At 46.9% G+C, this 22,110-nt stretch overlaps 1 protein-coding gene and 1 long non-coding RNA gene across 2 annotated transcripts in view; one reads left to right on the top strand and one right to left on the bottom strand.

The window, feature by feature from the left end:
- The window catches only part of ACCSL (1-aminocyclopropane-1-carboxylate synthase homolog (inactive) like), a 160,515-nt gene that overhangs the window by 116,222 nt on the left and 22,183 nt on the right, over positions 1–22,110 (top strand). The gene's annotated exons all lie outside the window — the stretch shown is intronic.
- On the bottom strand, positions 14,976–20,261 carry LOC110259274. The gene is made up of 2 exons (XR_002341492.1): positions 19,674–20,261; positions 14,976–15,595 (listed from the first exon to the last, which is right to left on the bottom strand). It is a non-coding gene; the product is annotated as an uncharacterized LOC110259274 (long non-coding RNA).

Here is a 22,110-nt window from a genome sequence, read left to right as displayed (position 1 = left end):
ATTGTAAGAGGGGCCTACTTCCAGGCTCACTGTATGGTCACTGGAGGCCTTGTGTCCTCATTGGCTCTCAGCCAGAGATCCCAATTCCTGAGCCATAGGCTGCCTGAATGTCATCAGGACATGTCACCTGGCTTCCCAAAAGGCGATGAGGTGAGAGAGAGAAAAAGATACCCAAAACAGAAACCCATCTTTCCTAACCCAATAGCAGAAGTGACATGCCATTATTTCTGCTGTATTCGACTGGTCACGCCTCAGTGTGGGAGGGGACCACACAAGTGTGTAGTCGGCTACCAGGAAATGGGATGGTTGAGGGACATCTTGGGGGCTGGCAGAGCCTTGCTCTGCAGCCTAGATTTCATCCTTGAGTGGCCCCTGGGGCAGGAAGTTAAGAGGACCCACCTGGATGAGCGCTACGGTGCAGCGGGAGGCACTGTAGAGAGATGCCCGGGAGGAGGGAAGGGTGTGGGCTTGGCCTCCAGAGGCTTCCCCAGCGTGGGCTGCTGCTCCAGCCCCAAGAAATCACAGGCAGGTCATTGTACCGCGGGGGTCTCCGCACCTTCACCCAGAGTTAGTGATGACTTCTGCCTTCTCTCCTGTGGGAGATGTAATGATATAAATGCAGGGGGTGCCCAGGAACCAGTGGGCACTGTCTGTGCCATTATCACAGGCACGAGCGAGCTGCTCTGAACACACAGTCTCCCCTAGCTGGCCATGTGATAGGGCTGGATAAACACTTGGTGATGGGTTAATGGCTTCTTTTCTAAGTACTTGTATTGAATGCTTACATGCATACTAGGTCCTTTGATAGGGCACTGTGCATGCATTATAACAGTGTTGTCTCCAGTATACATGATAAGGTGGCTAACTACAGTAGCCCCATTTTGCAGATGAGAAACTGAGGCTGGGAAGGTTAAGTGCATTGCCCAGCATCACATAGGACTTGCGCCCAGACAGCCTGGCTCCAAAGCCTCTGCTCTTGCTCCAGTATGGTGCTTCCTCTCACCCACTCTCCCCCTGTGGGAATTAGGGCTGTCTGACAGGGAGAACATTAACCTGGGACCTAGAGGGACCTTATACAGGCCTCCAAGTCCTCCATTCTTCACTAAAGATGGGGGGGGGGAATGGATTGGGAATTTGCGATTAGCAGATGCCATATCTATATATATATATGTAATCACTTTACTGTACACCAGAAACTAACACAACATTGTAAATCAACAATGCTTCGATAAAATAAATTTTTTAAAAAAGAAATGGAGGGAGTTCCCATCATGGCTCAGCAGAAATGAATCTGACTAGTGTCCATGAGGATGCAAGTTTGATCCCTGGCCTTGCTCAGTGGGCTAAAGGATCCAGCGTGGTCGTGAGCTGTGGTGTAGGTCACAAACGCATCTTGGATCTGGCATTGCTGTGGTGTAGGCTGGTGGCTACAGCTCCGATTCAACCCTTAGCCTGGGGACTTCCATATGCCTCAGGTGCAGCCCTAAAAAAACGAAAACAGAAGAAAGAAATGGAGAAGGTGAGTCCCTGAACAAGAAGCAACTTCTCTCCTTGAGAGGACAGCAGAGCCCAGACCGAAAGCCTCCTAAGGGCAGGCCAGTGGTCTTTCACTTCTGTCTGGAAGCCCAGTCCTCTTAGCAGATCATGCAGAAATACTGCATGATACTGGGTTCACTTTCAAGGTCGGAGCTAATGCCCAGCAGGATGGCATGCTAGAAAGAGCCTGGGCTGTGGTAAGAGGCAGATCTGTGAGGACATCCCACTGCTCTATCCTTGGGCAAGTATTTAACCTTTCTGAGCCTAGTTTTCATAGCTGTCAAATCTGAGTTCGTCGTGAGGATTAAATAAAACATAAGCAAGAAAAATACGTGGCATGTAGTAGGAACCAAATTATATTGATTTCTTTGTTTCCTTTGGTCTTTTTTGCTCATATTGCAAAAGCTGCGATGTTCCCTCCAATAAAAATGTTCTTTGGGTTGAAAAGGGGGCCCCCAGTCTAGCCTGCTGGGTTTTTCCTTGATGTGGCCCCAACAGTCCCAGACAGCTCTTCTAACCAATGAAGGTCTCTGCAGCACCGATGGGGACTTTGTTTTCTGGGCTTTGATTAAAGCCAGACCTAAAGACCCCAGAAAAATGGGGGCCTGACACAGCTGGCTTAGTTGCAGTCAACTGCCCCTATGATGGACCGGCTCGGGGGAGGTTCCAGTAGTATTTCTGGAATGGAAAAACCCCAGGTTGCTGGGTGGTGGCTGTGGCAGTACTGCTGGCCAGCTTAGTCACTGGGGGCAGGCCAGCAGGTGGCTGGATTCCAGCAACTGATGTCCCTTGGGGAGTCGCTGCTTCTGTCCTAGAGGAGCCAGAGGAGGGGACACCAGAGAGAGGACATTGAAGAGACACTCAGCTGGCCCCCAACAGGATGGGCAAGGATCCTAAATCCTCTCCTAGCTACTTTGACCTGAAGTTTGGGGGGAAATTAGGCCCCTGTATTGCTCACTCACAGATGGTTGACTTAATAGAAGAAGGCAAAGATAGCGTCCATTCTCGGCTGGGAGGCGGGAGGGGCGCACGCGAGGAGGTTGTCTCTGGGCAAAGGAGGACAGCCCTCAGGAATTAAAGGATGATTGGACCAGGCCTTGAAGGTCCTTTCCAATCCCAAAAATATAGGGCTCCGTGGTGTAGGGCTTTCCTGGAGATGAAGGAGACCAGCGCTGGGGTTCACAGACAGACCTACTGCTGCATTTCTGGGGATCAGCAGGGCCAAGAGCCAAGATCCAGGGTGGTCGGTGGAAAGAGCACTGGACAGGGAGTCAGAGCTCTGATTGCCCTTGTGACTCCAGGCAAACCACTTCCCTCTCAAACCTCGCTTTTCCTGCTTATAAAATAGGCAGGTTGTGTCCTTTCAGAGGCCCCCTCCAGCTCTGAAAATCTTGCATTCATTTCTGGGGTTTTTGTCTCATCCTTGGTAAACTGGAGACCTGCCAAGGCACACATATTTATAGAGCCCTTGGCATCTTGTCAGGTGAGGTGGGAGAAACAAGTCATTTCAAAGTCAGCCTCTGCCCTCCTGGAACTCATCAAGGACGGTCAGCTTACACACAGGCTCATACACAGAAATGGCTACCCAGTACCCAATGGATGGCACCTACCTACAGGGGCCAGAGAAAAGAAGATCAAGGTGGCCTGGGCTGGTCCGGGAAGGCTTCTTGGAGGAAGGAGAAATTTGAACCAGGCCTTGTAAGCTCAGGAGAATTCACTAGGTTAAAAGAAGGGAGAAGAGTGACTCATGAAAGGCCTGATCAAAAGTCAGGGCTGGGTTCCCATTGCGGCTCAATGGTAATGAACCCAACCTGTAACCATGAGGATGCAGGTCGAATCCCAGGCCTCACTCAGTGGGTTAAGGAGCCTGTGTTGCCATGGACTGCAGCGTAGTTCAAAGATGTGGCTCAGATCCTGCGTTGCTGTGGCTGTGGCATAGGCTGCAGCCTGGGAACTTCATATGCTGCAGGTGCAGCCCTAAAACAAACAAACAAAAACCAGTCAAGGCTCACACATACAGTGGTGTGGGAAGTGCACTGCTCAACTCCAGGAGGCACCACAGATATGTAGCCTGTGTGACAAGCACTGCCCATGTGCAACCTACATGGTCTCAGGCAAAGTCCCTGGAAAAAATGCTGGGACTGATGTCTTCCACAGTCACAGGAGTGAGGAAGACCAGCCCCCGGGCTGCCCATTTGCCCCTTGGCCTGAGAAGTGGTACTGTCCTCCTGGCCTTGGGGGTTAGTTGTGCTCATTCTCTGAACAAGGCTCCAAGTGTCATGAAAAGAGTGAAGTCATAGAGTTCAGGTTCAGATCTTTCCTCTGCTTTGTGGGATCCTGAGTAAGTGACAACCTCTCTAGGACTTGGTTTCCTCCTTGAAAATGGGCATCATGAAAGTCTATCCTCCTGGGCTGTGGAGGAGAGGAAAACGGATGGTGTCTGTGAAGTGTCTAGTCCTGGGCTTGATAAATGATACTGACTTGAAGCACAGAGGGAGAGAGGTTGGGTGGAGCGGTTTCTGGAAGCTACTGGAAGCTGGGGAGGGGCAGGGTGGGAGTGAGGCTGGTTGGGCTGGGCATGAGCTACTGCCAAATAGTGGGGATTTTCGCCAAAAACTTTTAGATGGTTTCCAGGGCACCATCAGGATCTCCTGGGAGAACTGTTTTAGGAAAAATGTTTTATCAAGAACATTGGAGCCAGCGACCCAGAGGACCAGAGTTCTTTTCCCTGCCCACCAGGGACGGAGGGCCTCTCCCTGCATCTAAGCCCCTATCTGTCCAGTGCCCCTATTAGGAGAAGGATGCACAGTGCCCGGGCCCCTCGGATTCCCTGAGCATTGCCCACCCCAGGCCCTGCTGGGAAGACAGAAGATGCAGGTACCTGGGAGAGGCTGTGCTTCCCAGGGAGCATCACGACTCCAGGCAGACTGGGTTGTGAGCTCACGGCAGTGGGGTCTATAATAGGAGTCTTAGCTTCACCCACTCACACCAGCTCTGCACACATGGGGCTGAGCAGCAGAAGGCCCCTGCTCACCCCAGCCCCACTCAGCTTTGCCCTTCTGTCCCAGGAGGCTATGGCGGGTGGAATAGAAGCTTTGCCCCCGGGCTTGGACTCAGCCCAGACTTAACTTCCTCTTCCCTTGGCCTGTGTAGCTAGAGGATGAGGAGACTTCACCTGGTGGGGGACACCAACACACCCCATCCTTTGAGACCCATTCTGGAAGGGTTTCCAGGCTTGAGGACAGGGTAATAATAAAAATAAAAATCTGAGTTCCCATCGTGGCTCAGTGGTAACTAAACCACACAACTAGTATCCATGAGGATGCGGGTTCGATCCCTGGCCTCTCTTAGTCTGATTCCACCCCTAGCCTGGGAACTTCCACATATCACATGTGGCCCTAAAAAAGAAAAACCAAACAAACAAAACCACCACCAAAAAAACCCCCAAACAAACAAAAACTTAAAAATAAAAATCTGTATCCATTAATAGTCACTCTTCATTCCTGCTTCCCCACCCCCGCCCCTGTCCCCCCACCCTCTCTCCAGCCCCTGGCAACCACTAATTTACTTTCTGTCTCTATGAATTTGATTATTTTGGACATTTCATATAATGGAATCATACAATATATGGTCTTTTACAACTGGTGTCTTCCACTCAGCATAGTATTTATTTATTTATTTATTTTTTATTTTCCCACTGTACAGCAAGGGGATCAAGTTATCCTTACATCAGCATAGTATTTTTAAGGTTCATCCACATTGTTGCACATATCAATACTTCATTTCTTTTTATTGCCTTTTTTTTTTTTTATGGCTGCACCTGTGGCACATGGAAGTTCCTAAGACTAGAGTCGAATCAGAACTGCAGCTGAGGTCTACGCCACAGCCACAGCAACACTGGATCCAAGCCACATCTGTGATCAAGCTTGCGGCAATGCCAGATCCTTAACCAATAAGCAAGGCCGAGGATTGAACCCATATTCTCACAGAGACAGCAGCTTCCTAACCTGTTGAGCCACAGCAGGAACACCCTATTTTTTTTTTTTAATGAAGATTTCCTTGTATTTTATTTTATTTATTTTTTGGCCATACCTGCATCGTGTGGAGGTTCCTGGGCCAGGGATCAAATGCAAGCCACAGTGGTGGCAATGCCAGATCCTTAACTCCAGACCACCGGGGAACTCCATTCCTTTCTATTGTTTAAGGGTATTCCATTGTATGGATGTATGCATTTGTGTTTCCAGTCATCAGTTGATAAAATGGGTTGTTTCCTCTTTTTGACTATTATGAATAATACTGTTATGAACATTTGTGTATAAGTTTTTGTCTTTACATGTGTTTAAAATTCTCTAGGGTATATATCTAGGAGTGGGATTGTTGGGTCATAAGATGACTCTAAGTTCAACTTTTTGAGGAACTACCAAACTGTGTTTCAAAATGCCTGCACCATTTTGCAATCCAGTCAGCAATGTATGAAGTTTCTGTTTGTTCACATTCTTGTCAATACGTGTTATTATCTGGCCTTTTTCTTCTGTCCATCCTAGTGAGTATAAATTGGTATCTCATTGTGGTACTGATTTGCATTTTCCCCAATGAATAATGATGCTGAGCATTATTTATGTGTTTATTGGCCATTTTTATATCTTCTTTGGAGAACTGTCTATTCAAGTCATTTGCCCACTTAAAAATTAGGTTATTTTTCTTTTATAAATGAGTTGCAAAATCTTTACATGTTCTAATTACTGGATTCTTATTAAATATTATTTGCAAATATTTTCTCCCATTTTGAAGATGGTTCACTTTCTTGATAGTATCCTTTGATAGCAGGGTTTTTTTTTTTTTTTTTTGTCTTTTTGCCTTTTGAGGGCTGCTCCCGTGGCATATGGAAGTTCGCAGGCTAGGGTCTAATCGGAGCTGTAGCCACCGGCCTACGCCAGAGCCACAGCAACACGGGATCTGAGCTGCGTCTGCCACCTACACCATAGCTCATGGCAACACCAGATTCTTAACCCATTGAGCAAGGCCAGGGATCGAACCCGAAACCTCATGGTTCCTAGTCAGATTCGTTAACCACTGAGTCACGAAAAGAACTCCTGATAGCAGTTTTTAACTTTACAAACTCCAATAAATTTTTTTGTTACTTCTATTTTTGGTGTGACATCTAAGATACCATTACCCAGCCCAACCCATAAAGATTTACTTTCATGTTTTCTTCTAAGAGTTTTATAGTTTTAACTCTTACGTTTTGGTCTCTTACTCATTTTAGGTTAATTTTTGCATACGGTATAATGTAGGGGCCAATTTCACCCTTTTGTATGTGTATATCCAGTTCCATATCATTTATTGAAAAGACTATTCTTGCCTCATTGAAGAAATCAATTGACCATAAATACAATGCAATGAAAAGGAATTTTAGTAGTTTGTGTATTTCTAGGTATTTGTTCTTTTTAGTTTAAATTATCTAATTTGTTGGCATACAGTGGTTCACAGTACTCCCTTATAATTTAGTTATCTTTTCAAAGAGTCAACTTTTGGGTTTATTGATTTTCTGCATAGTTTTTTTATTCTCTATTTCATTTCTTTCTGCTCTAGTTTTAAGTATTTCTTTCCGCCAGCTTGTGTTGGGTTTAGTTTGTTCTTCTTTTAATTTTTTAAGGTAGAAAATTGGGTTATTTATTTGACCTCCTTCTTCTTTTATAATATATGTGTTTATGGCTGTAAATTTTCATCTAAGCACTTCTTCAGCCGCATCCCATAAGTTTTGGTATGTTGCGTATTCATTTTTATTTATCTCAAAGCATTTCTAATTTTTCTTGTGATTTCTTCTTTAATCCATTGGCTTTTTAGAAGTGTGTTATTTTCCACCTATTTGTGGTTATCCCAAATTTCCTTCATTATTGATTTCTAATTTACTTCATTGTGTTTAGAGAACATACTTTGTATAATTTCAATAATTTTAAATTTATTGAGACTTATTTTATGGCCTAACATATGGTCCATCCTGGAGAATGTTCCATGTGGGCTTGAAAAGAATGTGTGTTCTGCTCTTGTTAGGTGGTGAGTTTTACAGATGTCTATTAGACATGGTTGGTTTGTAGTGTTGTTCAAGTCTTCTCTTCCATGGCTGATCACCTGCCTAGTTGTTATATTCATCATTCAAAGTGAGTGTCAAAATCTCCAGTCCTTGGAGTTCCCATTGTGGCGCAACAGATACGAATCCAACTAGGAACCATGAGGTTGTGGGTTCGACCCCTGCCCTCGCTCAGTGGGTTAAGGATCTGGCGTTGCCATGAGCTGTGGTGTAGGTGGCAGATGCAGCTCGGATCTGGCGTTGCTGTGGCTGTGGCATAGGCCGACAACTGTAGCTCCAATTTGACCCCTAGCCTGGGAACCTCCATATGCCACGGGGTGCGGCCCTAAAAAGACAAAAGACAAAAAAACAAAAAAAACAAAAAAACTCCAGTCCTTAATGTTGAATTGTCTGTTTCTCTCTTCATTTCTGTCATTTTTTGCTTCACATATATTGGGACTCCATCAATAGGTGCATATGTGGATATAATTGTTATGTCTTCGTGACGGATTTATCCTTATCATTACAAGATACCTTTTTTTTGTCTCCAATAACATTTTTGTCTTAAAGTCTACTTTGTCTTAGTTTAGTATAGTCACTTTCTTTTACATATTCTTTCTAGAGACTATCTTCTTCCATCCTTTTACTTTCAACCTATTTGGTATCTTTGGATCTAAAGTGTGCCTATTACAGACAGCATAGAGTTGGATCATGTTTTTTATCCTTTAGAGTGCTTTGTTCATTTACATTATTTTAATTACCTGTAAAAAGGGGTTCAAATCTGCCATTTTGCTCTTTGTTCTCTGTGTGTCTTATGTCTTTTTCTTTCTATATTCCTACGTTAAATTACTGCCTTATTTTGTGTTACATAAATGTTTTCTGGCATACATTTTTAATTTTCTTCTTTTTCTTTTACTATACTTCTTATTTATTTATTTCTTAGTGGTTGCCCTGGGGGTTATAATTAACATACTAACTTTAAAGAACCTGGTTTGGATTAATACTGACAATTTCAGTTGTATACAAAACTTCGCTTCAATATAACTTCATTATCTCCCCCTCTCTTTTCTACTATTATTGTCGTGCAATTTACATCTTTACTTTTTTAAAAATAATATTTTTATTTTTGGCTGTACCTGTGGCATACAGAAGTTCGTGGGCCAGGGATGGAACCTGCACCACAGAAATGACAATGCCAGATCCTTAACCCACTTAGCCACCAGGGAACTTCCAACTTATGTACTATGAGATCTTTATGCACTATTAAGATCATCAGCAGTTTTCTAACTATTGCTTTGTGCAGTAGTCTTTTAAGTCAGATAATAAAAGGAAAGTTAAAAGTTTAAAAATATACCTCGGAGTTCCCGTCGTGGCACAGTGGTTAACGAATGCGACTAGGAACCGTGAGGTTGCGGGTTCAATCCCTGCCCTTGCTCAGTGGGTTAAGGATCCGGCATTGCCGTGAGCTGTGGTGAAGGTTGCAGACTCAGCCTGCATTGCTGTGGCTCTGGCATAGGCTGGCAGCTACAGCTCCGATTAGACCCCTAGCCTGGGAATCTCCATATGCTGCAGGAGCGGCCCAAGAAATGGCAAAAAGACAAAATAAATAAATAAATAAGTAAAAATAAAAATATACCTTTATGTTGTTTCTATATTTACTTATGTAGTTGCTGGTGCTCTAAATCTTCATATGGGTTTGAATTCCTGGATAGTGCTTTTCTATTTCAGCCAATCTTGTAGGGCAGGTCTGTTGTAATGAATTCTGTTTTGTATTCAAACTAGGAATTTATTAATTTCCCCTTCATTTATGAAGGAGAGTTTGGCTGGGTATAGAAATCATATTCAACAGGTTTTCTTTCAGCACTTTGACTATGTCGTTCCCTTGCCTTCTGAGCTCCAGGGTTTCTGATGAAAATTAACTGTTAGTCTTATTGAGGATCCTTTGTGCATAATGAGTTACTTTTATTATTTTAAGATTCTTTCTTTGTCTTTAGACTATTTAACTATGATTTTTCTAGGTGTGGAACTCTGTTGTTTATCTTACTCTGAACTTGTTGAACTTCTTGGATGTGCTGATTAATATTTCTCATCAAACTTGGATCTCTTTCAACTATTACTTCTTCAGATATTCTTTTTGTCCCTTTCTCTTGCTTCTTTCCCCTTGGACACTCATTATGCATATATTGGTATACGTTATGAAGTTCCACAAGTCTCAGAGGCTCTGTTCAGTTTTCCTCATTCTTTCTTTTTGCTAATCAGATTGGATAATCTCAATTATTATTATTATTATTATTACTATTATTTTGTCTCTTGTCTTTTAAGGGCTGTATCCACAGCATATGGAGGTTCCCAGGCTAGGGGTTGAAACAGAGCTATAGCTGCTGACCTATACCACAGCCACAGCCACAGCAACACAGGATCCAAGCTGTGTCTGCAACCTACACCACAGCTCATGGCAACACCGGATCCTTAACCCACTGAGCAAGGGCAGGGATTGAACCTGCAACCTCATGGTTCCTAGTTGGATTTGTTTTTGCTGCACCACGATGGGAACTCCCAGACTGGATAATCTCAACTAATCTGTTCTCAAGCTTGCTGATTATTTTGCTGAATCAAATCTACTATTGACCCCCTCTCATTTCAGTTATTGTGGCTTCTACTTCTTCAGAGTTCTGTGTGTATGTGTGTATGTGTGTGTGTGTGTGTGTGTGTGTGTGTGTGTGTATACACTTTCCCTTTTTTAAACTTTCTTTTTATTGATAGTGTCTACTTGGTGAGATATGTTCTTACACTTTCTTTTAATTCTTTACAGTTGGCTTCCACTAGTTCTTTGGCCATATTTATAATAGCTGGTTTAAAGTCTTTGTCTGGTGCTATGCTCTGAATGTTTGTCTCTCCCCAAAATTTGTATGTTGAAATCTTAATACCCTCTTTTTTAAAAGTGAATTTTATTAAAACAATGTTATCTTAGTTTCAGGTGTACCATAAAGTGAATCAGTTATATATATACATATATACATTCCTTTTCAAATCATTTTCCCATATAGGTTATAAGACAATATTGAGTTATTTTCCCTCTGCTGTACAGTAGGTCCTTATTACCTATTATTTTATGTATAGCAGTGAGTATCTGTTGATCCCAACCTCCTAATTTATCCCTCCCCCCATGTTTCCCCCTTTGATAACCATAAGTTTGGTTTTGAAATTTTTGAGTCTGTTTCTGTTTTGTGAATAAGTTCTTTTTATCATTTTTATTAGATTCCACATACTAGTGATTTCATATATTTGTCTTTCTCTTTCTGACTTCACTTAGTATGATAATTTCTAGGTGCTTCCATGTTGCTGCAAATGGCATTATTTCACTCTTTTTATGACTGAGTAGTATTCCATTGTATATATGTACCACATCTTTCTTTATCCATTCCTCTGTTGGGCATTTGGGTTGGTTCCATGTCTTTTAATGCCCAATTTGATGGTATTAGGAGGTAGAGCTTCTGGAAGATGCTTAGGTCAGGGGGGTAGAGCCTTCATGAATGGGATTAGCACTCTCAAAAAAGAGGCCTGATAGAACTCCCTAGACCGTTCTGCCATTTAAGGATACACCAAAAAGTCTACAAGCTGAAAGAGGGCCCCACCCAACAATGCTGGCCCCCCGATTATGTACTTCCCCCCTCCAGAACTAGGAGAAATAAATATTGTTGTTTATAAACCAGCCAGTTTATGGTATTTTGTTATAGAAGCCCTAATAGACTAAGACACCTAATCCAACTTCTGGACTTCCTCAAGGCTAGTTTCTATTGACTGCTTTTTGTTCCTGTGTATAGGCCATACTTTCCTGTTTTCTTAGTGTCTTATGATTTTAGTGTTGTTGTTGAAACATAGACATTTAAAATAATATAATATGACAACTCTGAAGATCAGATTCTCTCCCCTTACTATGGTTTATTATTTTGCTCTCGGGTTCCTTAGTGACTTTCCTGGACCAATTCAGGAAAGTTCATGTTCTTTTTCATGCGTGGCCCCTGAAGTCTCTGCTTATTAGCCTACTGGCCAGCTAATGATTAGACAAAAATTTCCTTAATATCTAGATCCAATAAGCCCTCACCAAGGGGCTCTGCAAATTGGTATTGGAGCATGTGTTCAATGCTCTGGTAGAGAGTTTACAACTTTAGCTTTCCCTTCCTTCTGTGCAGAGGCTCAAAGTCAGCTAGAGGAAAGAGGTGAGGGCCTCTCAGATATTTTCTGGGGGAGCTAACAGCCCTGTGCAGGTATGCGGACTTCTAGATTCCCAAGGATACACTGGCCCTTTTCACAGTCCCCTATAGACATGGCATTCCTGTTTTTACTTTTAAGCCTCTGGCCCTGAGTGGGACTGAGGGAGGGAGGAAAAAGGAGGTGGGAAAAAGAACCACCTTTGGTAAGCACTTACTGTGTGCCAGGCTTAGTACTGGCTCTCACTATAACCCTCTTTACCTGATTCTAATAAAATTTCAGTTGGTTCCTTATTGGAATTTACTTTGCAGAATTCAGAAAAGTGAAGACATGTGCCCAAGGTTGCATAGCTGGTTAAATGGTGGAGTCTTTTTCTGTTTCCAAAGCCCATGCTTCTCTACTAGAGTTTCTGTCATGAGATGATTTAAGGTAATACATAGATAATCATTCAACAACTTTAATTACATCTTTGTATGTATGTATAATTTGTATACTCAACCCGTGAGTTGGTGCTTAGGACCAAGCATAAATCAGTATTTAATTTTTAAAAGTTAGTCATTTTAAAAACGATGATTAAGTAAGATATGGTTCAGGTGGTGTGTTGTCAGGGCAAAAGTTGAGAATGTTGGAAGTTGACACCTGCTACACACAGACCCTCCACTCTGACACTGGGACTTAGGTCGGGGAAGCAAGAAATGTTGTCAGTCTAGCACTGTCCACTAGAATTTTCTGCGATAATGGAAATGTTCTGCTATCTGTATCGTCCCATATGGCAGCCACCAACCACATGGAGCACTTGAAATGTGTCTAGTAACACGGCAAAATTAACACTTTAATTATATTTCATTTTAATTAATTAAATTTGAATTTAAACAGCCATCTGTGATTAGTTGCTACTGTGCTGGCCAGTTCAGCCAGAGACCAAATCCATCACAGCTGCTCCAAGTCATCCTTCATTGAGCAGAGAGTGTAGCTTAAAGGGCTCTTAGCTGCCGGTTGGTAGACATGGCTTCTACCAACACAGTCGCGAACTTCTGGATTGTGTGGCTGTGCAGCCTTGCCTGAGGCACTTAGCCTTTCTATGCCTCAGTTTCCTCATCTTTAAAAATAGGAATAATTATGTCTGCCTCACATGTCTCATAGGCTTGTGATGAGGGTCATGTGGAATAACCCACGGAAAGAATGTTTCATACACCATAAAATAGGAGAGAAATGAAAGAATTTGTTTAAAAACTATTTTTGGAATGGATGAGCCCCTTGAGACAAGAGTGTTCAGGCACGGCCAGGGTGTGGAAATGTGTATGAGTGAATTTGGGGTAATGGAATGTAGCATAGCCTTGACTTAGGCCATTCCTGTCTGCTGCACTGCCTGGGGCTGAACGCGGAGGAGGGCTGTTCCAGACTTAATGCACCTGGTGATCAATGAAGGTCTGGGGGCTGGGTCGGGGCTGGGATCGATTCTGCCCTGAGGCTGGATCCACGTACACAGTCCTGATCTTCCCCTCAGATTTACTCCTCTCATGGTTTCCTTACTTCAAAAAACTCCATCTTTGCTGTTGCTCAGGCCAAAGCCCTGCATCATCCTTGATGTCTTTCTTCCTGTCTCAGCCTATGTGTGATCAAACAGCAAATCCTATGGCTTGCCTTCCACCCAGAATCCACCTGCTTCTCACCATCCTCATACCCCCAGCCTCACTATCACCATTTCAGGCCGGGTCACTGCAGTGTCCTCCCATCTGCTCCCACCCTTGACCCTTTCCAATAGCATCTTTTCCATTTTATAATCATAGGAAGCCTTTTCGATGCTAAATCAGAGCAAGTCTTGCTCAAAACCTTGCAAAAGCTTCCTGCCACATTGGGGGACGGCCAAGGCTCTTCCAGTGGCCTACAGAGCCCACCTATTCCATCTCTGACCTCCTCCCCAAATACTCCACTCCAGCTATCCGGCCTCCTGCTGGCACATAATGCACTAAGCCTCAGGGCCTTTGCACTCACCATTCCCTCGGTCTGGAATGCTCTCTTACTGGATATCATCACGGCCCACCCTGCACTGCCTCCAGGTCTCTGCTCAGACGTCACACTATCAGAGAGGCTTTCTGTGTACCTGACAAAGCCGTTGTCTCCCACCTTGCATGCCCACCTACTTGTGACAGGGCTGACCGCCCAGTTGGTGCTCAGTCATCCTCGTTGGATGGATGACATTCTGGGTCGATGGTGTCACTGGCAGCTCTGCAGTGCAGCAGCGTCAGGAGACTTGCTGTGTGACTTGGACAAGCTGTTTGTCCTCTGTGGACTTCAGACGCCTCATCAGCACAGTGAGGCTGAAATAAGGGACTTGACAATCTTCAAAGGGTCGTCATTCGAAGCCCCTTAGAGCCCCTGCGTTGCTCGCCCTCTGGCTTGGTGAGAAGGCCCTCCAGAGGAGCCTTAGATTTTGGGCTGGATGAGGGGCCAATTAGGAAGGTGAAGGACAGAGTCTGAACTGGGGTCCCTGGGGCCGGGATGGAAGGGGTGAGGGGACGACTTCTGCAGAACACAGGCCTCTTAGAAGTGGCTCCATTGGCCTGGCTTCCTTTTTAGACACTCAAACCAGGCTCCCCTGGGCCTTGTTTGTTTTTATTTTTCTTCTTTTTATGTACTAAGGGGCTCCTCCTGGTCGTTCTCGCTGGCTGGCAATGGTCTAGCAAAGCCTAGCCCGGCCCCTTCCTTTTCTTGCTTCTAGGCAGTATTTCCTCAGGATTCTCCGGCTCCAGGAATCTGGGGAGTCCGGACCCGACCATTTCTTCCTCCTCCTCACCAGGAAGTCTCCTCTCCCCACCTCCTCCTCAGACCCCCCACCCCCACAGGCCCTCTCCTCCTGCTTCTCAAGGACACAGGCACCGGGGAGCCAAGGCCCCCTCCTTCCATCCCTCCCCTCCTCTTCTCTGAGCCCCAAAAGGGGCCGCCTGCCGCTTGGCTATTTTTATCCCAAGAGCTTTCTCAAGGAGAAGGCGGCGTGGCCCCTGAGCCAAGCACGGGGCTCTGTCCCTGTGGAAAACCTCCCCTCATGGGGAAAGAATTTAGGGGATTTTTTTTTTTTTGGGTCCTGGCTGAGATCCTTTGATTTTTGTGTGTTCCTCACTCATTTGTCAAGGTTTCAGCTGTTAATGTGTTGGGGTTTTTTTTTAAGTAGGAATGAAGGCAAAGCCAGATGGTGATTCAGGTCTGGATATCGACTCTTGTGCAACTATGATCAGCCTGAGGTTTGGGTTTTGTAAAAAAAAAAAAAAAAAAAAAAATTGTTTATCTCATTTCTGTCAATAGCAGAATGGAAACAGCATGGTGTAATGGAAAACTGGCTGGCCAAAAGGCAGGGCTGCGGGTGTGGGGGCAGAAGTAATACGTTTTGAACCCCCACTAGCTGTGTGACTCCAGGCAAGTGGCTTCATCTCTCTGAGCCTCATGCCTTCACTTGTAAAGTGGAGGTTCAGATACCAGCTTTATGAGCATTGGGGAAGATGAAGTGAGGTAACTGTGTGTAAAGGGCTTGGAGCAGAGAAAAAAATAAATGCTAGCTTGTCATCCCCCAACCCCCCCAATTCCTTCTGTGGAGGCTCCCAGGTCAGGTCAGTTCCTGAAGAGCCAGGTGTCTGTCTGGCTCCCCCAGGCATGTCTGCGGAGGTTCCTGCGCTTTTGTTTTCTTTGTCGTTGGAGTTTCCCTCTTCTGTGGCCTTAGAGCTTCTGAGCTCTGGATGGTAGTAACCTTTGCAGATGTCTTTTCTCCTGAGAGGAAAATGGCTGGAGAGAAACAAAAGGAAGCATCAGGCTGAGGCTCCGTGGGTTCGAATCTCAGCTTTGCAACGTGTTAGTTCATGTCCTCCGAGAAGCAGACACCAAACTGGGATTCAAAATGCAACGTGTGGAGTTCCCGTCGTGGCTCAGTGGTTATCGAGTCTGACTGGGAACCATGAGGCGGTGGGTTCAATCCCTGGCCTCGCTCAGTGGGTTAAGGATCCGACATTGCCATGAGCTGTGGTGTAGGCCAGGTCTGGCGTTGCTGTGGCTCTGGTGCAGGCTGGCAGCTGGAGCTCTGATTCGACCCCTAGCCTGGAAACCTCCATATGCTTCGGGTGCAGCCCCAGAAAAGACACAAAAAAAAAGACAAAATGCAACGTGTTAATTGGAGGAAACACCTGTGAAGGGTAAACGGGAGGGAGTGGGAGGAGGCGGAAGAGCCTTCAGACTGTGGTTCTCGGGTGGAAGAAAGGAGAAGGGAGCACTGCGGCAGGAAGAGTCTGACACCAACACTCAATTCCAAAAAACCTCAGCCCGTGATGGGGAATCCTTGAACCAAAGGAGGCTGAGGGGGGAGTTCCACATCTTCTAGGACCAGGCCTGTGCCCGTCCCCCTGCCACAGCCCATCATGGGCTGGGCATCCCCGCAGGTGATGGGGAGCAGGAAGCCTGCCTCAGGAAGGATGCAGTGCTGGGTCCAGGGCATGCAGTTGGGCTCCCGGACATCTCAGCATCCCCAGCAGGAGATCCAAGTGCTGGATTTTTTGTTTTTGTTTTTACCACTTTTGCTTACTCAACAGGCAACCTTGGGAAATGTGCTCAGGCTCTCCGAAGCTCAGATTCAGCATCCGAAAAATGGGGGTGCTAATAATAGTATTCAGGTCTCGGGGTTTGGTTCAGTTTTCTATTGCTGTGTGCCACATCATCCCCTGAACTTAGGGGTTTAAAACAACAATGATTTATTATTTCTCATGATGCCGTGTGTCAGCGGGGCTCAGGCTGGGGCTAGAACGTGCAAGATGGCTTCTCACCCTCCAGGCTCTCTCTCCACAAGGCTCCTCATCGCTCCAGAGCCTGGCCTGAGCTTCTGTACAGCGTCGCACCTGGCATCCAAGGGCAGGTGATCCAAGAGGACCAGCCCCAGGCACCTGTCAAGCCTCTGCTTGCATCATGCTGGCTGATGTCCCACCAGCTGACACACGACACATGGCTGAGCCCGGAGTCAGTGGCAGAGGACTGGGCATCATTTGCTCTCGTCACCAGCATTACAGGCGGCCACAGGGCTGTGAGGGGGACACGATAATGTCACTTACTGCTCAGCACAGTGTCTGGCCTGCTTCCATATGTGTGCCCACTACACGTGACGGGCATGACGCAGCCGTTCTCTGGAAGGGCCTGGGGTGAAGGAGTTTTCTCTGACTCTGAGGAGAATTCAGCAGAGGGGGCTGCTGGGGAAGGGGAACTTTTGGGCCTTGTCCCTGCCCAAGAATTCCTAGGAAGAAAGGAAGTGGTGGAGACCAACTTTGTAGATTCTGGGTTTAGGGGAAGACCCAGGTCAACAGAAGCCCAGTAAGTCAGAGCAGGCCTCCCAGGGGACAAGGAAAAGACTTCCTGCCAAGAAGATTCCCAGTGGGAAGGAACTCGGAAATGCGGTGTGACTGGAAGAAAATGTCCTGTGGAAACTCTCAACCCGTCATCTCCTAGGTCTCCTGGGTAAGAGCGAGAGGCGTCAGCTCCTTCCAGAACATTCTGTGTAATGACTTCAGTTTCAGGAGACTGGCAAGCCTACAGTAGCTGTCAATCAGCATGGATTGAAAGAATGAATGTTTCAAAGATCAAATGGAGGAATGGTGTGGTGGATGGCTGGGCAGAATTTGGAAAAGGGAGGCTCAAATTTATATTCTTTCAAATAATTCTCTCAACCTCTCTTTCCTCATGTCGCTTCACAAATGAGAAACTGCTGCACAGAGATTCTTAACAGCCTGTAGCCATACAGTTTTTAAGTGGCTGAGCTGGGACTTGAACTTGTGACTTGACCTCCAGATCCCTGATGACAACTCCATATAGATCACATCACACCATACTCTGTTCAGAGAAAGGGACATTTCAGGGGATCCTAGCCAGCAGGTCCAGACAGCAAGCAGCTGAGTTCAGTGCCTGCCAAAGCCAGGCAGCAGCACCCCCCAACCCCTGGGAGCCAGGCCACCCAGTGACCCCTCAGCTGCAAACCCCAAGACCAATGTCACTCAGTCTCCCTTTCAGGACCAGGGCTCCTGAAGGGGCCCCCCTCAGCTTTGAAGTGTGTGTGACAAGAGTAGATCGTGGAGTTCTTGTTGTGGTTCAGCGGTTAACAAACCCAACTAGCATCCATGAGGATGCAGGTTCAATCCCCGGCCTTACTCAGGGGTTAGGGATCTGGCATTGCCGTGAGCTGTGGTGTAGGTTGCAGACGCGGCTTGGATCCCGAGTTGCTGTGGCTGTGGTGTAGACTGGAAGCTGTATCTCCAATTTGACCCCTAGCCTGGGAACTTCCATATGCTGTGGGTGTGGCCCTAAAAAAAAAAAAAAAAAAAAAAAAAGTAGATCATGCCCGTGGATAATAAAACAAAACAATTTTCTTTTGTGCTGAGGGTATCCTGAGTCCTGGGCAGAGGGGAGTGAGGGCGGCTGGCACAAACTCCTCTTTGACAGCCGAGGCAGGAAGACCTTGGGGAAAAGCAAACAGAAAGAGCCCAGAAAAGACTGACTTAACAGAGCCACAGCCCTGGCAAGGAGAACAGCTTATTCATATTTGAAGAGGTATTGAATGCTGCCAGCATACTAAGTACTGGAAGGAAAGGGAGATGCTGCCATCAAAATAGATTGAGGCTCAGTAATGAGATGGAGAAGCCAGAGGAAAAGGTATTGGCAGGAGGGGAGGGGTGTGGGAGGCCGGGGAGGGACCGAATGGGAGGGTGGACAGGGCAGTGAAGGCTCAGGGCCAAGGGCTGTCATCACACTTGCCCCGACAGACCCACTTTGTTCGCTTTGGAATATGATCCCCCATCTCTGGGGGAGTCTGAAGAAAGCCAGGTCTCTACCACCTTTTAACACCAAATGTACCTGCAGACAAAGTTCGGGGTGGGATAAGCAGTCCCCTGAGGCCCATTCACAGCCCCTCTGAGACAGTCATTCTTCATGAGTGGCATTCAGCCCTGTGATCCATCCCAGAGACTCAGGACCAGCAAGACAGACGTGGAACCTGGCACTGGCTTTGGGGAAAAGCTTGCCAGATGACTTGGACATGGCCCCTGGTTGAGAATATTGCCCTGGGTGCCTTAGCCAATGTCGCACAACTAGAAATCCTCAGTGGTAGGATTGGAATCCAGATCTGCAGAACGCTGTTCGTCCCTCCCTCCCCTCCCCCTCCTCCCAGCTCTTTTGGGCATCTCTGTTCCAAAAGCAGAGGAAGATTCCAAGCTCAGGAGTTCCCACTGTGGCTCAGCGGTTAATAAACCCAACTAGCATCCATGAGGACATGGGTTTGATCCATGGCCTTGCTCAGTGGGTTAAAGATCTGGCGTTGCTGTGAGCTGTGGTGTAGGTCACAGACATGGCTCGGATCTGGTGTGGCTGTGACTCTGATGTAGGCCGGCAGCTACAGCTCTGATTGGACCTCTAGCCTGGGAACCTCCATATGCTGCAGGTGCGGCCCTAAAAAGAACAACAACAACAACAAAAAAAAAAGATTCCAAGCTCAGGGTCTGGCTTGGCCTAGTTTAGAAGGCCCTGGGGTCCTCCCTCCTGATGGGGAAAGCGTGGAGGTAGGCAGTGGGAGGTGGGAAAAGGCCGAGTTCCTTCCTCAAGGACCCAGACCCAGCTCCGTCAGCTCCCCGCTCCTCCCCTCCCACCACCCTCACCCCATGGCCATGCCCACCCTAACCCCAGCCAGCTCCACAAGGCGGTCAGTCACTCAGACGCCAGGTCTAGAAAATCTGTACCTTCTTACCCATCGGGCTCAGAATAAAAGCCAAAGTCCTTATCAAGGTTCGCAAAACCTTGTGAAATCCTTTCCTCAAATATAGCAAATACATGTTCTCACCTCAGGGCCTTTGCACGGCTGTTCCCCCGCCTGGAGCGACTTCCCCGCAGATCTGCATGGACCCTCCTTCGCTCCGCATGGGTCTTTGCCTGACGGCCTTGTCTAGAGAGCGGTTCCCTCTCACTCTCCGTCCCCTGCCGACCTGGGTTTTCTTCGCAGCACTTATCCAATTATATTGGCTTATATACATTGTTCATTTTCTGTCACCTGCTTTAGAAGGTATATGACAAGAGGGCTGCCCCTGGTTTGTTGCCTTTTGTGTCGCCCGCACCTAGAATGGTGTCTAGCACAAGCAGTTGCTCAGTAAGTATTTGTTGAATGAATTAACAGTGATACTTCGCTCCACTCTATTGTCCCACAGGATACAGATGTCATTTTCGAATTTGGTTAAGAACTCCCTGAAAACAGGAAGCTGCTTTTTAGATCTGTTTTCCCATGTAAACAGCAAACAAGTGAACAAAAAGCAGCTCCTTGACCCCTGCTGTATGCTCAGCCCTTATAGGCTAAAGGGACTCTCTTCAAGGTCTTTACAATCTCGTTGGGGATGAGGGCTCAGGTCAGAGAAGGCCTAGGCGGACAACGGATTGTTGTCGGCTCTCTGAGGGGCTGCGGCAGTCAGAGGGGCTTTCTGGAGGAGGCAGCACCTGCGGTGCCCTTTGAAGAACAGGGCCTGCTGGGTAATTGGCTGGAAGAAGACTCTTCCCCAAAAGGCAACTATGGGGCCACCCGTAGGGTAACTGGCCCTCAGGTCCTGCAGAGAGAGATGGGTGGAGTGGACCAGAGCCACTGGACCCCGACCTCATGGCCTTCCTCCTCCTTAGGCTCCCCACTCCAGGTCACCCCATACAACCTGGAGATCAGGCCAGAGCTAATGGGGTTGTAAGGATACTGCTGCTGTGGCCCAGGAATCCAGGAAGAGAACACACTGGGCAGGGATTCAGACACACCTGGAGTCAGGCCAATGCAAGCAGCATGAACTTGCACAAGGCTGAGGAAAGCTGGCTGGGCCTCAGTTTCCCCACCTGTAAAATGGGACCAAGGACACTTTCCTCACTGGATTGTTGGGAGGCCCACTCTGTGGATCTCTGGATCCATGTCTCCAAAGAGAGCCCCTATCGTTATAGATTCCCAGGTTCTGGCCGCAAGTGTGCACAGCTGGGGTTTTCTTAGGTTGCCTCCTCTCTGGGCCTCAGCGTCACTGCTGCCTGACTCTGAGATGGGTCAGGGAACTCTCTGCAGTCTCTTCCCCCTCCTGCCTTTACCTCTGTGTTCACCAGGCTCCTATCTCCCAAGTGACTTTATGTGTAACCAAGTGGCTACCTAAGAAAACAAACAACAACAACAACAAAAAAAAATCAAAAAACCTAAGAAATTGACAGAACATTATAAATGAACTATACTTTACTTTAAAAAAAAAAAAAAGTCCAGGGAACTGAAATCAAGGGAGCAAGAGTGGGAGTTCCCGTCGTGGCACAGTGGTTAACAAATCCGATTAGGAACCATGAGGTTGTGGGTTCGATCCCTGGCCTTGCTCAGTGGGTTAAAGATCTGGCGTTGCTGTGGCTCTGGCATAGGCCAGCGGCTACAGCTCCCATTAGACCCCCTAGCCTGGGAATCTGCATATGCCACGGGAGCAGCCCTAGAAAAGGCAAAAAGACAAAAAAAAAAAAGGGGGGGGGAGCAAGAGCTATGCAAACCCAGGTCAGGGTGAACCTGGGGGTGGGGGAGGGGGGAGCCCAGGGAGCTGGGTCTGGGTCTTTGGGGGAGGAACTCATCCTTTCTCCACCTCCCACTGCCTACCTCTACACTTTCCCCACCAGGAAGGAGGACCCGAGGACCCTCTAAATTAGGCCAAGCCAGACACTGGGCTTGGAATCTTGCTCTGCCTTTGGAAAAGAGATGCCCACAAGAGCTGGTGTTGGGGACCCACAGCGTTCTGCAAATCTGGCTTCTAATCCTACCACTGAGGATTTCCAGTTGTGCGACATTGGCCAAGGCACCCAGCCTCTTTGAGCCTGGGGTCCTAGCTGAAAGAGAGCCTAGGAGACCCTAACACAGGGGTCACGCTGGGTTAGATGGGAATCTCACTGCCCGCCCTTAGCGTGGTGCTGGGCTCGTGAGGTCCCGCAGTCACAGTGGCCGCGATCTTGGTCCCCAGCCTTCTCCAGAACTCTGGCTGCACTTGGCCCATGTTTCCTCTCGTCCTCACTTTTTTTTCTGCGTCTGCAGAGGCCAATGCCCTGAGTTTGCCTCACCAGGAAGGAAAATAAGGGCTTAGCGACCCCTCTTGGCCAATCCATGTTACAGCTGATGTGGCCAGACAGGGCCCCACAGGAGAGAGGCTCTGCCAAGTTGCAGGAGAAGCAGGTTAAGGGAAATCAGGGTTTTCCTCTGGGAAAGTCTTCATTCCATTGTGGGCAGTCACCTGGTGACTATA

The sequence above is a fragment of the Sus scrofa genome, chromosome 2 (genome assembly GCF_000003025.6).
Source record: "Sus scrofa isolate TJ Tabasco breed Duroc chromosome 2, Sscrofa11.1, whole genome shotgun sequence".
Classification (NCBI taxonomy): Eukaryota; Metazoa; Chordata; class Mammalia; order Artiodactyla; family Suidae; genus Sus; species Sus scrofa.
Note: the sequence above shows the minus strand (reverse complement) of the source record. Positions and strands in the feature narration are given on the sequence as shown.